The 27,038-nt window shown below is 39.1% G+C and overlaps 1 protein-coding gene across 31 annotated transcripts in view; it reads right to left on the bottom strand.

Moving 5' to 3' along the window:
- ABI3BP (ABI family member 3 binding protein) overlaps window positions 1-27,038 on the bottom strand; it is a 262,429-nt gene that overhangs the window by 171,817 nt on the left and 63,574 nt on the right. The gene's annotated exons all lie outside the window — the stretch shown is intronic.

Below are 27,038 nucleotides of genomic sequence, written 5' to 3'. Positions count from 1 at the left end.
TCAATCGCAGTTCACTCCTACTTGCTCAGACGGAGCTCATGTCTTTGTTTTCTTTCAAATATCTCCCCTCCATGTGTTTGAAGCCCAAGGCTTTATGGGGCTGACCTCATTCTCAGCCAGAGACAACCTGGCCTTCAACCATGTTTAATGACTCAAGCCTTTGTCTTTTTCCTGGACACCTCACCAGGCCCTATTTGCTATAACCTGCTGCAGTAATTACCACTGCAAAAGATAAACCAGGTAACCTCTTGAATTGACCTCAGAGTTTTGGCTCATTGATCGTATTGGTGCCTAATAACCAAAATACAGATAAAGGAGCGTTCGCTGTGTTTCGGTCTCATGTATTTGAAAGCATATCTTGCTTAGTGGAGCTTATATAAGGAAAAGCTCAACTTAAATCAAGTTCTCTAGTAACAATATAATAACCATTTCCTGATTTTATTTGGGATATAGAGCAATATAGGTATTAAGAAACTACTGTGTGTTGAGTACTTCCTATGTGCTGGATACATTATATTCATAATTTAGTTACTCCTCATGGCAATCCTACCTGACAAGAACTATTCTCATCCCAATTTGTAGATGAGGTCACTGAGGCAGGGTCAGCCTCATGGGCAGCATGTACAGTCACATGGGCCCCATGTTCAGAAGGGTCCCACGCTTAGTTTAATATCCTGCTGTCACCATCATGAAATTCTTAATACTTTTATCTTTGAATTCATGTTTTATAAGGGCTGTCCAATGGGATAATGGAGCATGAGTGTGAGCAGAGCAGATGAGAACAATAATGCATGTCTGCACTTCCTTCCATCCATGTATAGCATTCTAGGTACCCATTAGCATAGCATTCCAAAGGGCCCATGTCGTGTGGGAGTCCAGTAAGACTCAAAGGTCAAATAAGGTAAGCGTATTACATCTACCACTGAGTAAGGGTCTGTGGAAGGGAAACTGACAGCCCTGTGAGGTCACACTTCCATTTGAACCAGAACTTGCTTCAAATGCAGAAAGAAGGCAATAGCATTTTAAGAAACAAAAATGACCAAAGAATCCTATCATGTCCTTTCTTATTCATGTTCCTTTCCTGTATTAGCCAGACACTGACACTGAAAATTAGGACACAGAGGGAAAGGAAAAGCTAGAGAAACCCCTGCTTCCTTTTGTTTTCAGTTCTCCCTCACTCGTGAGTAAGTGGAAGGCAGAGGGTATTAGCAGAATGAGCAAGCATCAAAAAGTTGAGTTCTGTGCATTTCCACTAGTGTGGCAAGAATAAAGTACGTATGCATGAACTACAAAATACAAATTGTGGCATTTTAGTGATTCTGCTTAGGACTTAAAGGATCTTACATTTGCATTTAAAACTAGCACTGCGCAATATAAAGAAATACTAATAATTTACTCGTCATTTTTCTTTACTTAAATGACCTTAAATAGCAAATAAAAGAGCACCATGACAAGTTGAGAAACTGGAAAACACTTTATATTTTAGTACCTTTAATGACATTTTTTCCTGGTTTTTGAGCCATGGACCCTGTGTTTTTATTTTGCACTTGGCCCTGCAAATTATGTAGCTCTTAATCTTGTCCCCAAAATGCCCTTTTAATAAGTCTCTGGAACTCACTTCTAGAAAACAAAGTTAAATCCCATTTTTCTTAAATTGTTCTCATTGTGGCAGAGTAGAGTTAGCCTTTTATTTCCTTCCTTGATACACGTTAATTCAACTATACCTCAGTGGTTTTTTTTTTTTTAAAAAAAAGGCCTGAAATACTAGAAAAATAACACACATAGAAGCTAAAGACAGTGCCATGATCTGAGACATATGGTTACATGAGCAATTTAAACGTAATTTTTGTTATGATCACAGTTGTTCTGCATAGAGCATAGGCTGTTACAGCCAATTACAAATTGGAACAGATGTCGGGACTTGGGTGCATATGCTGGCTCTCACTCTCATTAAAAACTTCCAAATTCACTCATTTCAGTAGTCTTTATGTTCAGTTGGGAACACAGACGTGGAAAAATAGAACAACTGAAAAACAAGATTTCTATTTCTGTTCTGCACTATGAAATTCTTTGTGGATTTGTAGCAGTCTGGAAATATATACACTGTAGCCTGATCAGAAATTTTGGCAACACATGCCAAAATCAACTACTTTTTAGAGAATGTGTATTATTAAGAAATATTAAGAAAATGTATAGAATGCAGTTACCTTGACACTTTTTCCATTCCTGACAATGTTGCAGACTAATTAAATCTAATTTGCTTCATATTTTGAATGCCCTGTGGTGGAGGATACAGACAGCTTCCTGTTTAAGGAAATCTACTATTGAAATTCTTTATAAAGTCCTAGATTTTCTGGTAACACAAATAATCTTCCCATACTCGCTCTGCTCAAAAAATCCTAATTCTCACATTTTTGTTAGGGGACATTTGCATTGCAAGCCACACTCCTTCAGGATGGTGTCGTAGTGAGGTTTTTTCTCCTTTTCCTGCCATGCGAGTTTCCACAAAAGAAACAAAATAAGCCAGGATGATCCTAAAGGAAATCAGGTAAGGGACCTGAACAAACAAAATAATGTACTTTACCCCTGTCATCTTTTTAACAGTTTGGTTTCATCACAGACTAAATTTCTGGGTAAGAGCATGGACCCTGGAGCCTGCACTCAAATCCTGCTCAGCTAGTTGCTAGTACAAGGAAAAATACTTAACATCAGTGCACCTAGTTCCTCACATGCAAAATTGAAAACTCATAGTACCTGGGCTCATAGGGGTTTTAGTAATGATTATTCGCAGAAAGTGCTAATTTAATGTTAGCAATCATAATGATGATTTCTTAAAAGCAGAATTTTGTGTCCTAAGAGCCCTGAGGACATATTTTAAAAGGAAAATGTTCAAAACCGTTTTTGTTTTGTTTTTTTAAAGAAGATGTTGGTGGTAGGAGTTTATTAATTAATTTATTTATTTTTGCTGTGTGCGTCTTCGTTTCTGTGCGGGGGCTTTCTCTAGTTGTGGCAAGCGGGGGCCACTCTTCATCGCAGTGCGCGGGCCTCTCACTATGGCGGCCTCTCTTGTTGCGAAGCACAGGCTCCAGATGCGCAAGCTCAGTAGTTGTGGCTCACGGGCCCAGTTGCTCTGCGGCATGTGGGATCCTCCCAGACCAGGGCTCGAACCCGTGTCCCCTGCATTAGCAGGCAGACTCTCAACCACCGCGCCACCAGGGAAGCCCAAAACCGTTTTTTTTTTTTTTAAAGCAAGCAAAGATTTCAAAATGCAAAAATTTCACTAAAAAAGAAAATTACACCCCACCCTGACAAAGATTCTCTCTCTTGACCAAACTCTTATCAGGCTCTTCTGAGCTCTTGCTCAACTAGGCTCTGACATTTGGGCTTCTGTGTTCATTTCTGCATTGTCCAATTAGAGCAGAAATCCTGAGACAGTTGAGCCAGAATCCACCATCTTCCATACTTGATTACACTTGGTATCCAATCAAGTTCCTCATCACCCTCCATCTCACAGATGATATCTGATCACCCTGGCCTATCTACATCAAGAACCCTGTTAGGTCAGTTTCGCCAGAATCCTCCCTGACCCCTGACGTTTCCTTTTAGTAATTTTCCATCCATTCACTCCTACTCTGCTCCTTAGCTATAATTCCCACTTTTCCTTGTTATATTTGGAGTTGAGCCCAATTTCTCTCCCTCACTACAAGACAACACTGCAATTTTCCCTATATCTATCACAAGAACCCCCTCCCCCTTGAATAAAGTCTTCCTTACCATCTTTAACAAGTGTCACTGAATAATTTTTCTTTAACAATACTTGCTCACAAATATCAATGCAAAAAATCCTGTAAAATATATTGACAAGCTGAATCTGGCAGCACATAATAGTACATTACAGCTAAGTGTAGTTTATTCCAGGAACGTAAAGAGAAAAAAAAGCACCGATTTCCACAAGTGCTGAAAAGGCATTTGACAAAATTCAACATCAATTCTTAATTAATACGGATTTAATGGAATACTTCCTCAATATGATAAAACCTACTGTAAAATATCTGAACCACGTTTTTTAAACATGCAGGACCCTAAACATACATTTCTGTTGAGTAACTCCCTGGCTTTATCAGAATATTGAACCCTCATTATTCTGTCCCTTTTATTACTAAATATTTTTAAATGTTATACTAGGATTTTATTTTGTAACCTGCTTCAGCATTTTTATTGAGTGCCTGAGACATGGATTAGGAAAATAAACAAAGAATGATGTAACCAATTATATTACATATTCTTTTACTCCAATGATGTAGGAATATATAAACCGAGGCAGTGGATTGGAAGCATTACTGGAATATTTACACCTAAAGCCAAGCTTACCAGAATTGTGAGTTAGAACAAACTTGCTTATGAAGGCCCCAGATTTAAGCTTCCATGTCCATTTCCCTCTTTGACTATCTCTTTACCAGATGTGGTAATCCTCATCAATCTTATTTTCATTTGTTCTTAGAGAGGATCACAAAAGCAACTATTTACAACTTAGCATGAGTGAATTCATATTAATACACTACCCCTACTCATGATCTGTTCTATTTTAATTACATAAAAGACAAGCATATGTCCTCTACTGAATATATACATGGCATCAAGTAACCAATGGGGAGAATCTTTTGGCCTAGCACCCTTCCTAATTCCTTTCTTCTGTCCCTGAAATCACAATATACAGAGAGCCACCTTCTCCATAAGCTAAAGACAGCTGGCTTGCAAACATCCTGTCAGAGACCAGATCTGTGGAGGGTGTGCAGGCTTTACTCTAGCAGGAGAGGGCCAGGCACCACTCTGCTCTCACCCTTTTGCTTTAAAGATCTGGGACCCTCTGGACTCAATCAGGGAAGGTGGACATCATCCCAGACACTGTTCAAGGCCCAGAGAGAAGTTTCAAAATCAAAATCAATTTCCAAGTAACTTTGAGCCTGTTAAAGACAGTCCATAAACACCTTTTGTCAGTAGTTAGGTTTATTTTTGAAGGAGGCCAGACTGTTTCTATCGTGATTTGGACGTTTAAAAACAACACTGAGGGGGCTTCCCTGGTGGCGCAGTGGTTGAGAGTCTGCCTGCCGATGCAGGGGACACGGGTTCGTGCCCCAGTCCGGGAAGATCCCACATGCCACGGAGCGGCTGGGCCCGTGAGCCATGGCCACTGAGCCTGCGTGTCCGGAGCCTGTGCTCCGCAACGGGAGAGGTCACAACAGTGAGAGGCTCGTGTACCGCAAAACAACAACAACAACAACAACAACAACAACAACACTGAGGCTTAATCCTCGGTTCATCCCCAAACAGGAGGGAGACAACTCCCTCTGGGTCCCCAGTGGAGGCTGGAATCTCCTCTTGCTCTCCGGAGGTAGTTGGAGTCTTAGGATGGGCTGGAGAGTAAGACCCTTGAGCTGCCGCCCTGGAAACCTGCCAAGGAGAACACTGGGCACTGAGCCAGAGGCTTGTTCACAGAACGGGTTTCCTCTGAGCAGCTGTGCTCGCCCATGCAGGGATTTTGGCCAGCAGGCACCTGATACGGTGGTGGAGGACCAGCCAACAACAGGGCTTAGTGCAGGCGAGGTGGTCTTGAATGTAACTAAGCCATACAGCATGCATAAGTTGAATGGGCCTCCATTGGGACTGTACCAGCTCCTTGGGATTTTGAAAACTGTGGGGGCAGTGAAAGAGTCTTAAGGAAAAGATATTCAACTTTTCATGAATCTAGCAGGTGGAAATTGACTGGTTTTAATTTGATCTGGAGACATAACATCAACATATTTATGTCTGAACCTCAAATGGTAATTTGACAATATTCAATATAAAGCTGTTTTATAGGAAATGGCATATTAAAAGTTCAGAATACCATACTTCATTGGTTCTAAGACATACTTTTTCCCCAGCTTTTGAAATCTTTCAAATACATTTAACAGTCAGTGGCATGGTACATTGGCCAGGGGCAGTTTGGTCCTTGCTGCCACTGCCTGACACCTTCCAGTAAGGTCAAGAAAGGAACAGCTTCAAAACTGGCTGAAGGGCTTCCCTGGTGGCGCAGTGGTTGAGAGTCCGCCTGCCAATGCAGGGGACACGGGTTCGTGCCCTGGTCCAGGAAGATCCCACATGCTGCAGAGTGGCTAGGCCCGTGAGCCATGGTCACTGAGCCTGCGCGTCTGGAGCCTGCGCTCCGCAACGGGAGAGGCCACAACAGTGAGAGGCCCGCGTACCGCAAAAAAAATAAATAAATAAAATAACTGGCTGAAGAGGGTCAGTGATTTAGAAGGAAACCCAGGGGAGCAGTGTTTCTAAAACATGGCCTAACCACTGTTCATGCTGGCACAGAGTGATGTGGTGGAAAAACAAGGCTACCGATAGCTCTGAGTTGAAGGGTGAGGCATGAGAGTTGGATTCTCAAGGTGAAGAATATTTAGCAGTAATTTTTCTTTTGCTTACTTTCAATATTTTTTTTAAAGTAATACACCTCTTCCTCCCCAAAACCCCAGTCTAAACATGAGAAGAAACATCAGACAAAACTAAACTGAAAGACATTCTACAAAATACCTAACCACGACTCCTCCAAACCATTAAGGTCATCAAAACCAAGGAAAGTCTGGGAGATTGAGTCTACAGGAGCCTAAGGGGACATGACTAGGTGTGATGTGGTGTCCTGCATGGGACTTTGGAATGGAACAAGATCTTAGGTTAAAATGGAGGAAATCAAATCAATTGTGGACTTTAGCTAATAATGTATCAATACTGGTTCCTTAGTTGTGACAATGTACCATATTAACCTAAGATGTGAATAGGAGAAATTGAATGTCAAGTACACAGAAATTCTGTCTTATACTTGCAACTTTTCTTAAACATAAAGCTATTCTAACAAAGAATTTATTAAATATAAAATCATCTGTTTTTACAAAAAATAGATAATATAAAATTTATGTATCGGGAGATGGCTTCAAGATGGCAGAGGAGTAAGACGTGGAGATCACCTTCCTCCCCACAAATACATCAGAAATACATCTACATGTGGAACGATTCCTACAGAACACATACTGAATGCTGGCAGAAGACCTCTGACATCCTGAAAACCATGTGGCTGACAGGGTTTTGGTGTTCCGGCCAGGTGTCAGGCCTGTGCCTCTGAGGTGGGAGAGTTGAGTTGAGGAAACTGGTCCACCAGAGACCTCCTGGCCCCATGTAATAGCAGTCGGTGAGAGTTCTCCCAGAGATCTCCATCTCAATGCTAAGACCCAGCTCCACTCAACAAACAGCAAGCGACAGGACTGGACATCTTATACCAAACAACTAGCAAGACAGGAACACAACCCCACCCATTAGCAGAGAGGCTGCCTAAAATCATAATAAGGTCACAGACACCCCAAAACACACCACTGGACATGGTCCTGCCCATCAGAAAGACAACATCCAGACTCATCCACCAGAACACAAGTACTAGTCCCCACCATCAGGAAGCCTACACAACCAACTGAACCAACCGTACCCACCAGGGGGAAAAAACAAAAACAATGGGAATTACGAACCTGCAGCCTGCGAAAAGGAGACCCCAAACACAGTAAGTTAAGCAAAATGAGAAGACAGAAAAACACACAGCAGATGAAGGAGCAAGGTAAAAACCCCTCAGACCAAACAAATGAAGAGGAAATAGGCAGTCTACCTGAAAAAGAATTCAGAATAATGATAGTAAAGATGATCCAAAATCTTGGAAATAGAATAGACAAAATGCAAAAAACATTTAACAAGGACCAAGAACTAAAGAGCAAACAAACAATGATAAACAACACAATAAATTAAATTAAAAATTCTCTAGAAGTAATCAATAGCAGAATAACTGAGGCAGAAGAATGGATAAGTGACCTGGAAGATAAAATAGTGGAAATAACTATCACAGAGCAGAATAAAGAAAAAAGAATGAAAAGAATTGAGGACAGTCTCAGAGACCTCTGGGACAACATTAAATGCATGAACATTCGAATTGTAGGGGTTCCAGAAGAAGAGGAGAAAAAGAAAGAGACTGAGAAAATATTTGAAGAGATCAGAGTTAAAAACTTCCCAAATATGGGAAAGGAAATAGTCAATCAACTCCAGGAAGTGCAGACAGTCCCATAGAGGATAAATCCAAGGAGAAACATGTCAAGACACATATTAATCAGTCAAAAATTAAATACAAAGAAAAAATATTAAAAGCAGCAAGGGAAAAACAACAAATAACATACAACAGAATCCCAATAAGGTTAACAGCTGATCTTTCAGCAGAAACTCTGCAAGCCAGAAGGGAGTGGCAAGACATATTTAAAGTGATGAAAGGGAAAAACCTAAAACCAAGATGGCTCCACCCAGCAAGAATCTCTTTCAGATTCGATGGAGAAAGTAAAACTTTTATAGACAAGCAAAAGCTAAGAGAAATCAGCACCACAAAACCAGCTTTACAACAAATGCTAAAGGAACTTTTCTAGGCAGGGAACACAAGAGAAGGAAAAGATCTATAATAACAAACCCAAAACAATTAAGAAAATGGTAATAGAAACATACATATTGATAACTACCTTAAATGTAAGTGGATTAACTGCTCCAACCAAAAGACAGAGACTGGCTGAATGGATACAAAAACAAGACCTGTGTATGTGCTGTCTACAACAGACCCACTTCAGACCTAGCAACACATACAGACTGAAAATGAGGGGATGGAGAAAGGTATTCCACACAAATGGAAATCAACAGAAAGCTGGAGTAGCAATACTCATATCAGACAAAATAGACTTTAAAATAAAGACTACTACAAGAGACAAAGAAGGACACTACATAATGATCAAGGGATCAATCCAAGAAGAAGATATAACAATTGTAAATCTTTATGCATCCAACATCGGAGCACCTCAATACATAAGGCTACTGCTAACAGCCATAAAAGGGGAAATCGACAGTAACAAAATAATAGTAGGGGACTTTAACACCCCACTTTCACCAATGGACAGATCATCCAAAATGAAAATAAATAAGAAAACACAAGCTTTAAATGATACATTAAACAAGATGGACTTAATTGATATTTATAGGACATTCCATCCAAAAACAACAGAATACACTTTCTTCTCAAGTGCTCATGGAATCTTCTCCAGGATAGATCATATCTTGGGTCACAAATCAAGCCTTGGTAATTTAAGAAAGTTGAAATTGTATCAAGTATCTTTTCTGACCACAATGCTACGAGACTAGATATCAATTACAGGAAAAAATCAGTAAAAAAAAAAAAAAAGTACAAACACATGGAGGCTAAACAATACACTATTAAATAACCAAGAGATCATTGAAGAAATCAAAGAGAAAAGCAAAAAATACCTAGAAACAAATGACAATGAAAACACGATGACCCAAAACATATGGGATGCAGCAAAGGCAGTCCTAAGAGGGAAGTTTATAGCAATACAATCCTACCTCAAGAAACAAGAAACATGAAACATCTCAAATAAACAACCTAACCTTACACCTAAAGCAATTAGAGAAAGAAGAACAAAATAACCCCAAAGTTAGCAAAGGAAAGAAATCATAAAGATCAGATCAGAAATAAATGAAAGAGAAATGAAGGAAACGATAGCAAAGCTCAATAAAACTAAAAGCTGGTTCTTCGAGAAGATAAACAAAATTGATGAATCATGAGCCAGACTCATCAAGAAAAAAAAGAAGACTCATATCAACAGAATTAGAAATGAAAAAGGAGAAATACAAACTGACACTGCAGAAATACAAAGGATCATGAGAGATTACTACAAGCAACTATATGCCAATAAAATGGACAACCTGGAAGAAATGGACAAATTCTTAGAAAAGCACAACCTTCCAAGACTGACCCAGAAAGAAACAGAAAATATAAACGGACCAATCACAAGCACTGAAATTGAAACCGTGATTAAAAATCTTCCAACAAACAAAAGCCCAGGACCACATGGCTTCACAGGTGAACTCTATCAAACATTTACAGAAGAGTTAAGAAACACTTACCCTTCTCAAACTCTTCCAAAATATAGTAGAGAGAGGAACACTTCCAAACTCATTCTACGAGGTTATCATCACCCTGATACCAAAACCAGACAATGATGTCAGAAAGAAAGAAAACTACAGGCCAATATCATTGATGAACATAGATGCAAAAATCCTCAACAAAATACTAGCAAACAGAATCCAACAACACATTAAAAGGCTCATACACCATGATCAAGTGGGGTTTATCCCAGGAATGCAAGGATTCTTCAATATATGCAAATCAATCAATGTGATAAACCATATTAACAAATTGAAGGATAAAAACCATATGATCATCTCAATAGATGAAGATAAAGCTTTCGACAAAATTCAACACCCATTTATGATAAAAACCCTCCAGAAAGTAGGCATAGAGGGAACTTACCTCAACATAATAAAGGTCATATATGACAAACCCACAGCAAACATCATTCTCAATGGTGAAAAATTGAAACCATTTCCTCTAAGATCAGGAACAAGACAAGGTTGTCCACCCTCACCACTATTATTCAATATAGTTTTGGAAGTTTTAGCCATAGCAAAAAGAAATAAATAGGAATCCAAATAGAAAATGAAGAAGTAAAGCTGTCACTGTTTGCAGATGACATGATACTAAACATAGAGAATCCTAAAGATGTTACCAGAAAATTACTAGAGCTGATCAATGAATTTGGTAAAGTAGCAGGATACAAAATTAATGCAAATTAATATCTTGCATTCCTATATAGTAATGATGAAAAATCTGAAAGAGAAATTAAGGAAACACTCCCATTTACCATTGTAGCAAAAAGAATAAAATACCTAGGAATAAACCTACCTAAGGAGACAAAAGACCTGTATGCAGAAAACTATAAGACACTGATGAAAGAAATTAAAGATGATACAAACAGATGGAGAGATATACTATGTTCTTGAATTAGAAGCATCAACATTGTGAAAACGACTATACTCCCCAAAGCAGTCTACAGATTCAATGCAATCCCTATCAAACTACCAATGGCATTTTTCACAGAACTAGAACAAACAATCTCACAAGTTGTATGGAAACACAAAAGACTCGAAATAGCCAAAGCAATCTTGAGAAAGAAAAACGGAGCTGGAGGAATCAGGCTCCCGGACTTCAGACTATACTACAAAGCTAAAATAATCAAGACAGTATGGTACTGGCACAAAAACAGAAATATAGATCAATGGAACAAGATAGAAAGCCCAGTGATAAACCCACACACATATGGTCACCTTATTTTTGATAGAGGAGGCAAGAATATACAATGGAGAAAAGACTCTTCAATAAGTGGTGCTGGGAAAACTGGACAGGTACATGTAAAAGAATGAAATTAGAACACTCCCTAACACCATACACAAAAATAAACTCAAAATGGATTAAAGACCTAAATGGAAGGCCAGACACTATCAAACTCTTAGAGGAAAACGTAGGCAGAACACTCTATGACATAAATCACAGTAAGATCCTTTTTGACCTACCTCCTAGAGAAATAGAAATAAAAAAAAAAATAAACAAATGGGACCTAATGAAACTTCAAAGCTTTTGCACAGCAAAGGAAACCATAAACAAGACCAAAAGACAACCCTCAGAATGGGAGAAAATATTTGCAAACGAAGCAGCTGACAAAGGATTAATCTCCAAAGTTCACAAGCAGCTCACGTAGCTCAGTATCAAAAAAACCAAACAACCCAACCCAACCCTTGGACAGAAGACCTAAATAGACATTTCTCCAAAGAAGATATACAGATTGCCAACAAACATATGAAAGGATGCTCAACATCATTAATCATTAGAGAAATGTAAATCATAACTACTGTGAGGTATCAGCTCACACCAGTCAGAATGGTCATCATCGAAAAATCTACAAACAGGGCTTCCCTGGTGGCGCAGTGGTTGAGAGTCCGCCTGCCAATGCAGGGGACACAGGTTTGTGCTCCGGTCCGGGAAGATTCCACATGCCACGGAGCAGCTAGGCCCGTGAGCCATGGCCGCTGAGCCTGCGCGTCCAGAGCCTGTGCTCCGCAACGGGAGAGGCCACAACAGTGAGAGGCCCGCGTACCGCAAAAAAAAAAAAAAAAGAGGAAAAAAAAAAAGTACAAACAATAAATGCTGGAGAGGGTATGGAGAAAAAAGACCCCTCTTGCACTGTTGGTGGGAATGTAAATTGATACAGCCACTATGGAGAATAGTATGGAGGTTCCTTAAAAAACTAAAAATAGAACTATCATATGACCTAGCAATCCATTACTGGGCATATACCCTGAGAAAACCATAATTCAAAAAGAGTCATGTACCACAATGTTCACTGCAGCTCTATTTACAATAGCAGGACGTGGAAGCAATCTAAGCGTCCATCATCAGATGAATGGATAAAGAAGATGTGGCACATATATACAATGGAATATTAGCCATAAAAAGAAACAAAATTGAGTTATTTGTAGTGAGGTGGATGGACCTAGAGACTGTCATACAGAGTGAAGTGAGTCAGAAAGAAAAATAAATACCATATGCTAACACATATATATGGAATCTAAAAAAAAAAAAAAAAAGGTTCTGAAGAGCCTAGGGGCAGGACAGGAATAAAGACGCAGATGTAGAGCATGGACTTGAGGACATGGGGAGGGGGAAGGGTAAGCTGGGATGAAGTGAGAGAGTGGCATGGACATATATACACTACCAAATGTAAAATAGATAGCTAGTGGGAAGAAGCCGCATAGCACAGGGAGATCAGTTGGGTGCTTTGTGACCACCTAGAGGGGTGGGATAGGGACGGTGGGAGGGAGATGCAAGAGGGAGGAGATATGGGGATATATGTATGTGTATAGCTGATTCACTTTGTTATAAAGCAGAAACTAACACACCATTGTAAAGCAATTATACTCCAATAAAGATGTTAAAAAAAATTTATGTATCAATGAGTCAAAGGAAGCTCCCTCACAAGCCCCAGGGATGCAAAAGCAGTGTCATAAATCAGCAGCTTTATTCTTTCTTAGATTTATATAAAATAGTGGTATGATTTATAGTTAAAGGTACTTTAGGATTTGATAAGCTAAGGTAACTATTTTATTGGAAATCAATGTGGCATATCATAAGACTCCTATTAAGTACAATGTCATCCACAAAACCTGAAAAAAGAATCTATGGTCATGGAAATCTCCATATAGAAAATTATTAGTTTTTCTCTGCATCTGCAAGCATCCACATGCCACACTTAGCTGTAATCTGACCTGAGGGGTACAATCCAAATTTAAGTATTCCCTTTATCTTTTAACATTTGGCAGACAGCTCCTGTGCCTTATTTCATCAACACTGAGTAATGTCTGTTTGAAAATTACCCTTGAAAAGCCTCCTTCTGTTTTAAGCCCAGGCAGAGAGTCTCACTCACGGACTATTCAGTTCTTAAAAAGCACAATCTTAAGTGCGGCCACTCTACGGGTAAGCAAACAGAGCTTCAGGGGGGCCCTTGGTGCTGCAGTTCTGTCTCAGCTGCCTTGCCCGTGCTTCAGACACTGTTCCCTCACCTGCTGGTCCATGAAGGAGGGCTGAAAGAGAGCAGTCTCGCTGAGAGAGGGGTGCAGTCTGGTGAGGGGGTTGGAGGGTAAAAAGACCATAAAATGCTACTTGTCTACTCATCGCTTGAAAGGCTACTCTAAGCAGTTGTAAATTTCAGTCCTGTAACGAACCTTGCTCCCCGTGCCCACCCCCATTCTCACATTCCGGTGACAAAGTAAGGATAACAAATTGACACCACAGCAGCAAACTGCTTTCAGCAATGGGGTACAAATGATTTGTATCTGCGGTACACGGGCCTCCCACTGCCGTGGCCTCTCCCGTTGCGGAGCACAGACTCCAGACGCGCAGGCTCAGCGGCCATGGCTCACAGGCGCAGCCACCCCGCGGCATGTGGGATCTTCCCGGACCGGGGCACGAACCCGTGTCCCCTGCATCGGCAGGCGGACTCTCAACCACTGCGCCACCAGGGAAGCCCAAATGATTTGTATTTGAACCGAAGTCCACATCCATTCTGAAGCCTGGTTACTAGAAAATGAGAAGCTCAAATATCACTGAGGCAACAGATGTATCCTGTCAAAAGATAGTATTAACAAAGCTCGCCACAAAACACATCTGTGATTAATTAAGTAACCCTAAAGTAATTACATATTAACAAGCTCTAACAGTGGCCCTTGATAGTCTTGACCAACTCAGGAATATCACTGACATCCTTTCAGGACGTTCAGTGTCCCTTTTGGAAAAAACACTAATGGGGCATTTTTCTGGAAAATGGGGAAATCCTGCTAAGTCATAGCTTTGCAAAGCCTCATGGAAGCCAGAAGTCCAAATAGAAGACAGTAGTTATAAGTAGTGCCAGTTCTGCTCTAAATTTACTATGCTTACTGAATTTATGAATACAGAAGTTTAGCAATTTTTAATAAATCACTAAGTAGATTACTAGTACCTTGCCCTTAGCTGTACATAAAAATGAACGTCTATAGCATCATGAATCATCACAGATAGAAGTCCTCCACCTTTTAGAGTATTTCTGTAGGAAAGCCTCTGTAGGAAGATGTGGGCTGAGGATCACGTGGGATCTGGCCCAGATTCAGTTCATATTTTGTTCATTTCTGTACCTTTAAACCTAGAAACACAGTAATAGCACAACAAACATTTTCTGAAAGAATGAATGAATCTTTTTCTCTACCCCTTTATTGCCTGGGGCTGGAGTAAAGATGGAGGAAGTTTGATGCTTTGCAGAAAGAAAAGAAAAATAAGTATAGGTCTGGGAAATAGCTGTCAGCAACAGCAAATCATCTTTTGAAAAGCAGGTAAACTTCAACCACTGAATTCGTCTTTGAGGAGCCTATCTGTAGAACTGATATTTTTTTCCTTTGAAGTTCTTTCTTATAAATAGTATGTGGTTTTGTGTGTAAGGATAATCCTTACCTTTCACCTGAAAAGTAATTTAAGCCAAATTTTAAAGGAAATCCTACTAATCACTGTTCAGGCCTTATTTCTGTTAAACGTTACAAAATCACTTGGAAAATGAACAAATGCCCATTTTGACAAAGCATTCTGCTATGCCCTGGGGCTCCGAGACAGTTCTGGCTTCTCGCAGCCCTTAAGAGGCAGCCTGAGGGCCCTGGCGCCCAAGCAGGGTGGGACAATGGTGAAGGTTAAACAAACCATAAAAGGCGCAGCCACCTTGGACCGCAGAGCAGCTGCTAATGCAAAAATGACTAGGAGCATCTGCCATTGGTGGGATTCTAGAATGTTCAGTCATAGACCACAGAAGGGAGCTGACACGAAGCTCATGTTGGTATGTATGTTCAGAACAGATGGCAGCAGTAAGAAGCAGCCCCTCATCTCTGTGCTGCAGAGTGAAGCCTCTAAATAAGAGATGACAACCCAGCTTTGATGAGAAGAGAGGACGTGGAAAAGGTGGAGGTGGAAGGAAGAGGTTCAAAGGGGCTTTTCCTAAACACTGTACGGTGGACCCCCGAAAGCTCCGCCACACTCCTTCACTCTTCAGTTTGCTGTCTGGAAGGAAAGATGCACCCTTTTTCCAAACAGAGGAGCATTTCAACGACAGATTTCAATGTGGAAGACATTGCTGAAAACTTTTCCTGAGAGTCTTCCTATAATTTTGATGAGAGCTGGGGAGGCGAAGCTACTGAAAATACACACTTCGCCGGGTGCTTACTACGTAAGTTTATGACCCCAGTCAATGCAAAAATCAAACGATGGATCTGCTATTTTAAAAGAAACATTAAAGACACCAAAATATAAAACATTTTCTCTCTTTCATGGACTCTGTCTTGACCTGTCATGGTATTTACTGGTTATTTCATGTTGTGCCCTGCAGAGGCGTACAAACCCTCACCTCCCCCCATCCCCTCCCTCCTGACTGTGTGGGACCCTTTCCCACCAGAAGCAGCCTCAGCATCAAAGCACCTTACCCCACACCTTAGCCCCCAGGGCAAAAAAAAGCCAGTCTCCCTTTCCCAAAGGCCCGCCATCAGAACCCACAGACCCCAAGGGATTGTAACCTCAGTCCTGGGACAGAGCTACCTGAATGGGGGTGGGAAAGAAGCTAACGCACTGTGTCACTGCCAGCCAGTGTGGGGACTGCTGCCACCACATCCTGCAAGATGTCACCAAGGGGGGAGGTGCCCACCAGACCCTCCCTGCATCCACACCCAAGTCCCTGCGGAAGGTGGAGGGCAGTAGTAGTTGCTAAGTGGAGGTGGAAAGAGGAAGGCCTACAGCAGCGGGTGGGGGACCAGGCAGCTGAGAAGCAAATTAAGGGAGGGAGTGGCAAAGACAAGAGCCCAGGCGCCAAGCCCTCAGCACACACACCGTTGTCCCATCCCACCTCACTGATGAGATAAAACTGAAAGGTAAGCTTACTAACATTTCCAAGACAGCAAAGCATTAAACTTCACTGCAGGGTTCCTCTGAGTGCACTGGTCACATGCCCAGGAAGCCACACCCGACCTGCCCCTCCATCCCCAATCCCTCCCCGCATCCTGACCACAACCCAGATGGACCAGGTAATTCCTCATTTCCTGTCATCCTGGCTTTCAGTCTGGAGCTTCTCACTCAGCCACTGTCCCTAGCTAACCCTGCCTCACTTGCAAGCGCTGACAAATTCTCTCCCTGACCCTGGAAACCAATACTTGAACTCTTTCTCCTACGACTTGCTGCCACAGCCAGTACCCATCCTTTCCTAGCTTAGAGACCTGTTAGACATTAAAACTGTTGACTTCATTGTCGTAGTTTTTTCCTTGCCTGTGTTTTATATGTGCACCCCACAGAGAAGTTTAATGTAGGGTGTTGTCTGTGAACTTGTTTAATGTTTGGCAAGGGCTGGCTCTTGATGGAGAGCCTGCACACACACACATTTTCCAGTGAATGCATCAGGTTTTTAATGTTATCTCTACAGGAAATATGACTGAAAAGTTGGGACTTTGGATATTTTCCTTTCAAATAATAAAGCTAGATCATGTTAACTATTAGGTGGTAAACCAGAGCCTTCAAATCGGCAAGGTGTTTTCTTTCTTTTTAAATGCTCAGTCAGCGTTACCATGCGGGGGTTGAGGGGGTCAGGAATAATTCCCAGGAGACGAGTTTGTACATAGGATTCAAAGGTCACATAACACTTAGACGCCATGGGGAAAGCACTATGGCATGGTGGTCAAATGCACGGGCTTTAGAGCCAGCCTGCCACCTGCAGACTCCTTCACTACTCAGGGATTTACTGTCTTCATTGGGAAGAAGAGGATGCTAATAGTAGCTGCATCAAGGGGTTGCTGTGAGGAATCAATGACCCGTCTCTGTAAAGCCCTTGGCCCAGCATGTTGTAGGTGCCCAATGACATTAAAGCATCAGCTCGTGGGTTGGTGAGAACTTCCACTCCAGCATTTGGTGAGCGGCTACTATGCACTCAGCCTCGTTCATGAAATGCATCAGGCCAACCAGTGGCAAACCTCTTCTCCTTGAGGAGTACCCCCAGTGGCAGAGAAAAGGCTGAGCTATTAGCTTGGAATCAGGTGATGAAAGACTGGGGGAGGATGCTAAGAATTCAAGGCTTTCTCCCACGTGTATATTATGCACATAATTTTTCAACTAAACTGGGACACTCTTGAGAGAAATGGGAGGACCATTAATAATTAAGCCAGAACCGCAGGTGTAAACCATAACCAGGCCTGAGAAATAGGGTAGAGTCAACGCTGTAAGCCAGTTACATCATTTTTTTTCTCCTAGAGATTTCTACCCCAGGCAAAGAGGGACTTTATTGTGTTGACTGGGAGACCTGCCCAGCAAACTCCCAGCAAATTCTGGGGAATCATTTCCTACACGCACAGATCTATTGACCCTGATCATGGAGTACACGAGGGACGGTGAGAGTCAGCTCTCACCCTGAGCAGCTGTTTGTCTGGTGAGACATGACTAGTGAAAACAAAAGCAAAATAATGAAAATGGAACAATCCAAACCAGAATGTGAGTAAATGCTGGCGCTCGCAGCATAGCACTTCAGATGGGATCAGTATGTGACAGAGTGTTGTGTCCAGAGAAAGTAAAATGTTTAAGGAAATAATATATGGGTGGTTAGGAAACTAGGATTTGATCATAGTCCTTGGTTTTGAGACGCATTCCTAAAAGTAAAGGAAATTATAAAGTCTAAACATTATCTAGTATCTGTCCCAGATAACCCTCTAATTTATCCTCCTATTGGCAGCTATCTTTCTAAGACCACTTCTCATCAACAAGCCTCTTGCCATAAATCTGGGACAGGGTATACTTTTGACCCATGACAAAAGGGCCATACGCTATTTTGGGGAACCCTTCTAGAAATAATTAAGAATAAATTTTTTAAAGTTAGATTTTGGTCTCAGTGCACTGTGCGATACCTTTGAAAAAAATTGTTGTGCTTTATATAAGAATATTGAGTTTCTTTTATTGTATTTCCAAGAAATGATAAATTTGGAGACAGTTTATCTATTGTTTGGTGAGATCAGGAAGACCATGGAAACATTATAGTTGAATCCGATAGAAAAAATAGAACTTTGAAAAGATGTTATCTTTTTTTATAAAAAATAGAACTTTGAAAAGATGTTATCTTTATCTTAAAACAGGTGAAATAGGCATCTGTTATCAAACAAGGCTTTTCTGGTATAAACTCATGGAGAATTGTTTCAGTGGTGGCATAACATTTATTAAGAAATTGGTACCCACTAGGCCAATTTCTTTAAAAATTCCCCTTTGAAGCTTACTCAAGTTCTGCTAAATTTTGCACCTTGGAGGAAAATAAAGTGATTCTGAGATTCCTATTATTTTAATGAAAAATCTGGATTAATCTTGACTATTTAAAGCCAAATACTTCCCAGTGATAAAACCATTTCCAGAGAAAGAACTAAGTAAGAAATAGTTTTAAACAGAAGAGAAAAATGCATCTTAAATGTGACCCACAGCTATTTCAGACTTCCTGGGTCTCTCCCTTGACTCTCACCCATTCATTCATTCATCATGCTTCTAAATTATGACAACATTGGACGTGAAAAAGAAATCTAAGGCTTCTAGGGTCCTTAACTCCTGGGAGTTTTCTATTTGTATAGAGTCTGGGACTAGACACACCAAAATAAAAACAAATAGCAGTTTATTAAGAGTGATGGTCAAAGAAAATGCTTAGCCTCTAGGATATTCATGGAGAGAGACAAAAATGTTGCCTTCCTTGGCCAGATATGGCCTTAGGAAGAGTAGGGGCAGTAGGGCTTGACAGGGTAGCTCACAATAAAGAAAGATGGTGGTGGTGGTATGGGTAGAAGAGACCAAGTTTTGGGGACACAGGAACTGCTTTACATATTTTAACTCATTTAAACCTTAATGAGTTAGGTAGCCAATGGCTCCTTCCATGATACATGGCCTTTCCTTTTGTCTGTTTACTGTTTAAAGGACATTATAAAAAGAAAAAAATAAGTAAATAAAATAAAGGACATTATAGAAGCAACAAATCAGGGGCTTGTGTGTACTTTCCTCTGTAGAAGAACAGATAAAATTCCCTACGTTTTGAGAGGCGGTAGAGTGCAGTGTTTCATAGCTCAGGTTCTTGAGCCAGACTTCCTGGGTTCAAACCTTGGTGCTATTTACCATCTGAGGCACTTTGGGAAGGTTACTTAAAACTCTCAGAGGTTCAGTTTTCTTATGTGTAAAAGGGCACTAATACTACTACCTACCCCTGCGTAACTATCATATCCCTCATCTGCATTTTGGGACTACCTTGTATTCACCGCAGGAGGCTATTTTGCTCTTTCCGCTCAGTCTCCTGCTAATTCTGCCAGAGATGAGGAGAACTGAGCTGGCTTCAATGGCTGACACTGTATCTTTTCTTCCTGTTAGTTTACCTTGCCCATTTTCACTAGTTATTTTTCAGCTTAATTAATTCCTTATATAGTTCCTTCAGTTATTTTCAACCTCCAATTTTTCTTCAGTGAATCCACCATCACCTTCCTTGTGGCACTTACAATAAATATTCACTCATTTTTTGTCATTAGGTAATATTTATCCTTCCCTGTAATAAATAGTAGAATATCTATCATTTTGTATTTCATCCCACTTCCATAAAAATGAATAGAGCATGCTTAAATATTTTTATGACGAAGAGAAAATGACAGCTGAAGTTCTAAGGGTTGCAAGGATGAGAGAAAATCGTGCATTTGCTCTTGCTTTCTAAACAAATGTAAAAATTAAGGGGTAAAACTTGTAAGCGGTGTTAATAATATAGAGGAATATAAATTGCATTTATAAGCATATAATTTTCATATCTGAATCATTGTAAATAAATTTTATTCAAAAAAATTTTAAATGAATTTTCCCCAGTGAAATAAAAAGCAAGCAAGAAATGTCAGAATAAGAAACTGATGATTAAAGTTTGGCCTGAACTTGTTAAGATAAAACTACCATCAGTTAAAATAAATGAGACAGTGGCAAGGTCTTATTTTGATCTATATTTAGTAGGACAGGTCAAAATTCTTGCCATGTTCTTGCTAAAAATTGCTTTGTAAGACAGAGACAAGAAAAGTGAAATCTAGGGATGCCAAACCCTTTCAGCTGTATCTTGCGAAGATTCACCTTCTCCTTTGGAGGCCACAGCTGTGAAACTCTAATAAGAGTCACCTGACAACAGTATTCAGCCAATTGCACTGAAAGGGAATCCCCCCTTTAGGACTAAAAGATGGTGACTATGGAAGACACTTGTGTGTGAGCCAAAAGTGCTGTGTCACTGTCTTAGCTTTTGCTTCTTTGGTTTCTTAATCAGTTTGGGGAGTTATCCTTTCCAAGAAAACACTTCTTAGTTGCGATAGACAGTAGTATGGTTACTTCTTTTCAGTTACTGACAGCTCTGCTAAAACAATCTACCTCTGCAATTTTACTGACACTGCATCCTCCAATAAACAAACAAAACAGAAAACGAAAGCACAGGACTATTACTTGGACTAAGGTTTTTTAATCTAAGCGCTAAAATCTTAGAGCTGACCAAAACTTTACCAGTGATTTAGTCCATTCATTATTAGCAACTGAAACAAAGCTCAGAAAGTTAGGTATATTATCTAAAACCACTCAGTTTGTTATCATAGCAACTAACAAAAATTATAAAACATACCTACTCTGTGCTAGGGTTTATGTTAGTCTTATCATAATAATTTATAGTCTTCACAAATAATTTATAGTCTTCACAACACTCCTGAATGATTATTTTTCTATTTTATAGATGAAAAAAATGAAACTGAGAGAAGTTCAATGACTTACCCAGAACTACTTCGTAGTAAGTAGTTGTGTTGAGTTTGAACCCAGGTCCGTCTCCCTGAAAACATACATATTCTTTCCCCAAATGGTGCTGCCTCTCCAGGCAGAGGAGGATCTTTCCCAGAATGTAGATGTTAGCATTCTGGTCCAGGATCTCTCCAGGGCAGAGCACCTCAGAGCTATCGTTATCGTGTCTGCCTCCTCCCTAGCAGGAATCACTCTGAGGGGTTACGGCAAGATGGCGACCAGGGCGAGTAACTGAGAGGCTCAGTGTGAGAAACTCGCTCTCTTAGGGCGGTGAATGTAAAGGTTAGCAGCTGTGAGAACATGAGGATTAAGCAATTTGCCCTCTTATATCCCTTTGGAGTCCTAACACCTGGTTGGAAGACAAATCCTTAAGTCAGAACTCCTGGTAGTGATAAATATATATGACTTTTTTCCAATTTAAGCTTTTCTTGCAGTAAGGATACTAAAATAACTCCTTAACTTGCTCTACAAAACAGATGGAATGTAACTTTTTCCTTCCCAGGTGACGTTGATTAAAGTATTTTCAGAGGTCAAGAGAACATCATAAAGTATGAGTCTATAAAGATTCAATGTCAAAAAATTCTCATTTTTTTCCTTTTTTGGATGTTTGCAAAATTACCAACAGCTGAACATAAAAGTAACAAAGCAAAAATTGAATGTGTAAGCCAGAAATGAGAACATTCATGATGTGGGAAAAAAGGTTAGGGGAAACTAGCAGATCTATTATATAAGAATCATATTTTAGCACATCACTGCAGGACTCAAGGCTATTAATGGTTATTAATAGTCACCTGGGAAAATACTACTTTTTCTACTGCTCCCATTAATCTACAAAAATCTTAGAAGATTCTACAGAAGTAAAAGTTTTACAGACGTTTCATATGAATCTTAATTTCCAAAATAGCAAAAGGGAATATTTTGTTTTTTATTTTTACATGTAAGACCAGCAAGTGACTTTTGAAAATACCTCTGTCAATACTAGATAGATAGATATTAAAATAAATGTAGAAATGCTTATAAATGATTATTTAGTAGGAGTCTTAGTCCACATATCACTAAACGTTAACTTCAATATTTCTGAATGATCAACAGCTTCTCATTTCAGTGGTGGGATCTTTTAAACACATCAAGAAGTGGAATGAGTCAAACAAAGTGACACTTAATCTTTGTTTCGAAAACGAAAGTAAGTTACAATATTTGGGTATAGTTTGGTGCAACTGAAGAAATACTACTATCCTCTCACAGAATAAAGTAAGAAGAGGGGTTATAAGTGATGCTTTTTTTCCATAAAGAAATAAAAATTCTTTGCTCTTGCAACTTGGACCCAAGGGATTTCAACTCATCACTTTATGATCATGAATTTACTAACATGCCCACAGCACATCTGTGAAAAATAGACTTTATTACTGTTTTACAGATGAACAGAATTGAGAATGACCATACTGTAAATTGGTAGCAGAAAGGGAATAGAATAGAGACACAAATTTCAAACATACAGTCTGTGCCAGGCAGAATAATAGCCCTCAAAGATTGCCCACATCCTCATCTTCAGGACCTGTGAATATCTTAGGTTACAAGACACAGGAGAATTAAGGTTGCAGATACAATTAAGATTGTTGATCCACTGATCTTAAAATATGGAGAGTAGCCTGGATTATCCAGGTGGGCTCAATATAATCATGAGGATCCTTAAAAGTGGAAGAGGGAAGGCAGAAGAGATCAGAGTGATGTGGTGTGAGCAATGTTTGCCCCAATGTTGTTGGATTTTTTTTATTGAAGTATAGTTGATTTACAATATTATATTACTTTCAGGTGTACAGCATAGTGATTCAGTATTCTTACAGATTATACTCCATCAAAAGTTATTATAAAATAATGGCTATAATTTCCTCTGCTGTATGATGTATCTTTGTTGCTTTTCTATTTTATACATAGTAGTTCATATCTCTTAATCCCTTGCCCCTGCTCCCTTCCCTTTCCCCTTTGGTAACCACTAGTTTGTTTTCTATATCTGTGAGTCTTTTTCTGTGTACATATATATACCATATATATATATATATACATATATATATTCATTTGTATTGTTTTTTAGATTTGAAAGTAGAAGAGGAATGTGGGCCCCTCTAGAAGCTGCAAAAAAGCAGGGAAACAGGTTCTCCCCTCAGAGCCTCCAGAAAGGAATACAGCCCTGCCTACAGCCTTGACTTTAGCCTAGAGAGACCCACATTGGGCTTCTGACATACAGAACTATAAGATAATAAATTTGTGATGTTTTAAGCCGCCATGTTCATGGTAATTTGTTATAGTGGCAATTGAAAACTAATACACAGCTGTTTAATCATTTAAGAGCCATTACTACAATCATAATCATTAAAAAAGACTGTAAATAATCAATTTAAGCAACCAGAGGATAACATTTAATTTGGAAATGCAAGTCCATTTTGAAGTAATAAAAGTAGAAGCACACAGATTCCTTGGCATAAAGAAAGATGGAAAAGGAAATATCTAAGAGGAATGTTTTTTTCCTTTTCCACCAGAATACTAGAAGAGAAAGGAGATAAATAAAAAGAGCACATTGATCTAAAGGATAAGGTAAGAGTTTTAAAAATGCTGCTTGCAATAGCCTTCCAGGAGAAGTTTGGGAAGCTTTGTGCTTAGAGATCTTTAAGGTACACAGTGATCTATTCTAGAATGGTTTAGATATATATTAGCCTGATGACAATGGCCTAGACTAGACAATCTCTCATGGCCTCCTCCAGCCTAAATATTCTACACAGACTTGACTCTGTTCCATTCAGTGCCACAATATTTATTACCTATCTACACAATGTAGGTCATCCTGCTATGAATAACCAAATAAGACATAAACTTTGACTTTAAAAAGTTCACAGTTTAATAGTGAACCAGAGTTAAACAACCAACCATATTTAAGCTAGACAATGAAAAGAATCATAAGGGGTGGATAAGTGATATATTGATTAAAAATCATTAAATATCTAAAAATCAATGCAAAATAACCAATGCATTCTTACTGATTATAAAACAAACAACATCATTGGTCACCACTGCAGATTTCCAGGCATCAATTTATTACGATGAGAATTTATCCTGTCTTTCCTAAAACACTAGATAAGAAACGTGAAAAAGTAAATAAAATTCTTTAATGTAGAATTTCAGCTAAAAATTACAGAAGAAATGATAGAATTAGATTCTATCTAGAATGTAAAACTACCAAACTACCATTTTACAACCTCTGTATAAAATAATGCATCTGGGCAATGAGCATTGATAGATGCTAAAACCATTAAGTGAAAATTTGATGATGAATTTTATAATGGAGGGATCAGGCTGAGGCCACCTAAACACACCAAACTGCTTTAAACATCACTAAGTATGACACCAGCCATTATGTACCTCTTTGGGAGTTATTAGGAAATAAATCATACCATCTATAAAGTATTCTTTCTCCCCAAATGCTTAACCCAAATCTAAATATCTTTCACAGGAAAGTCAGGGATAGAGGAGCCAGTTCAAAAAGACATGGAAGCAGTCAGTTAAATACAGAATGTGAACCAGGATGCCTAATCCAATTTCTCCAGCAAATCAATGACATTTAAAAAGGGAAGGGAGAGAGGACTGTTATGGAATAAAAGAGACTAATGAGACCTAACAGCCAAATCTAACATATAGAACATATAGGATCCTGATTCAAAAAAGAAACAACTCTAAGAAGCATTTTTAAAGATCACCAGAGAAATTTAAATATGGACTAGGTATAAAAATATATTATGGGATTATTGTTATAATGTGATAAAAGCAAGGCATTATTAAAATTATTTCTTATCTATTAGAGGTGCATACTGAGGTGTTCATAAATTTTACAAATATGATATCTAGTTACACTTTTAAATACCCCTAAAAATAGCATGTGTGAAGAATACATGGAAAGAGATTAGCAAAACAGTGCTATGTATTTAAGTTGCATGATGAGACATGAGGGTAATTACAGGTTTCCCTCTCCTTATATGTTTGAATTTTTTCATAATAAAAAGTTTTAAGGAATGAAAATAATTGTAAAGAAATAAAAAGGTACCTAGTCTATTTGATCATCCCTCATCACTGAATTAGTGAAAGCTTGGTATATCTGTGGTAGAAATTTTCTTTATAGTTTTCTACACATATTTTTCATTAGCAATCTGACTTCTATCACTTTAGGATTGAATGCCTTCCACATCATAGGGAAAGGATGTTTACTACTGACCAAATTTGCAATCTATATTACCAAGGATAAAAAATTATCATAAGTAAAATATTACTTCTAATGCTCAACAAGTAAAGGAGCAGTAGATCTGTTTCCGCTTGTTTGCGGGTACGTATACAGCTTCCAGTCATTTTTATAGTGGAGGGTGAATATGGTGGGGAAATATTTGCAAATTTTCAAATTCCTTATGGTTTATATGGTCAAGGTTAGTGTTGTTACATTTGTCAAAGTGCCTAATTCTCAAATTTTGAAGGGTTACAAACTGTAATGTGTCTGCTTTAAAGTGCTTATCTTATGTAAAATTCAGTCCAGACATTTATAATTAATAATGTTACTCTCTTGCCTAATTTTATTTATTTATTTATTTATTTTTAAATGTTTTTTGCGGTACTCAGGCCTCTCACTGTGTGGCCTCTCCCGTTGCGGAGCACAGGCTCCGGACGTGCAGGCTCAGTGGCCATGGCTCACGGGCCTAGCCGCTCTGCGGCATGTGGGATCTTCCCGGACCGGGGCACGAACCCGTGTCCCCTGCATCAGCAGGTGGACTCTCAACCACTGCATCACCAGGAAAGCCCGCTTGCCTAATTTTAAAGTACAACAGAGACTTCTCTATGAGAACAAAGGGCTGCAGGACAAAATAGATTCATCTTCAACATTGCTACATATATGCATGAATGTCAGATCTGGTCTACAGTAGTTCAAGTTATAGAATTAAACTTTGGAAGTTCATGAAAAGACTGTTTAGCAATAATCCTAACAGTGGATCAAAATATAAATCTTATCTTAGGCTATTCAGGAAGCCTTTGACAGCATTTTAAATAGATGATCCCTTTTTAAAAAAATGTTATCCTTTAAAAACCTTTTATTTGCAAATAATTTTTCTGGAGATGGCTTGAAGGTACCTACATCCTCAAATTACATTTTAATGTGATTAAAAATGTTTTCAAAGAAATTTAAAATTTCATAACACAAATACAAACTTTAATCTTTTTGTCTGAAATACCCTAAAAATTTTTAAATGTAACACACTGTCTTTTCTTTTTAAAGGTAGCTTGGCATGAATAGACACCCAGAAAGCTGTAGATGGTATTTTCCACCAGAAGAAAGTAAAGACATAGTAGGGAGGAAAATTAATCCACATAAACAAGCTATGTTACAGAGATTTAAGGTATTTTAGCTAGTTTTTTTCCCTGTGCAAGTTTAGTTATGTGGTCAGGGACTGTAGGTATAATGGCAATGAAGTTGATTATTTCTGCAGTATAAGCAGGGTATGCATTACATATTTTTTAATGTAAAAAATTGTGCTATGGGTTACAACAATTATGAAGATGTTTTGTAATTATGGCATTTCGTTCGGCTGAGGGTATAGAAAGAATGATGCTT

Source organism: Grampus griseus, assembly GCF_964374135.1.
Source record: "Grampus griseus genome assembly, chromosome: 5".
Taxonomy (NCBI): domain Eukaryota; kingdom Metazoa; phylum Chordata; class Mammalia; order Artiodactyla; family Delphinidae; genus Grampus; species Grampus griseus.
The sequence above is the reverse complement of the archived record's forward strand: the minus strand, read 5'-3'. Positions and strand labels throughout refer to the sequence as shown.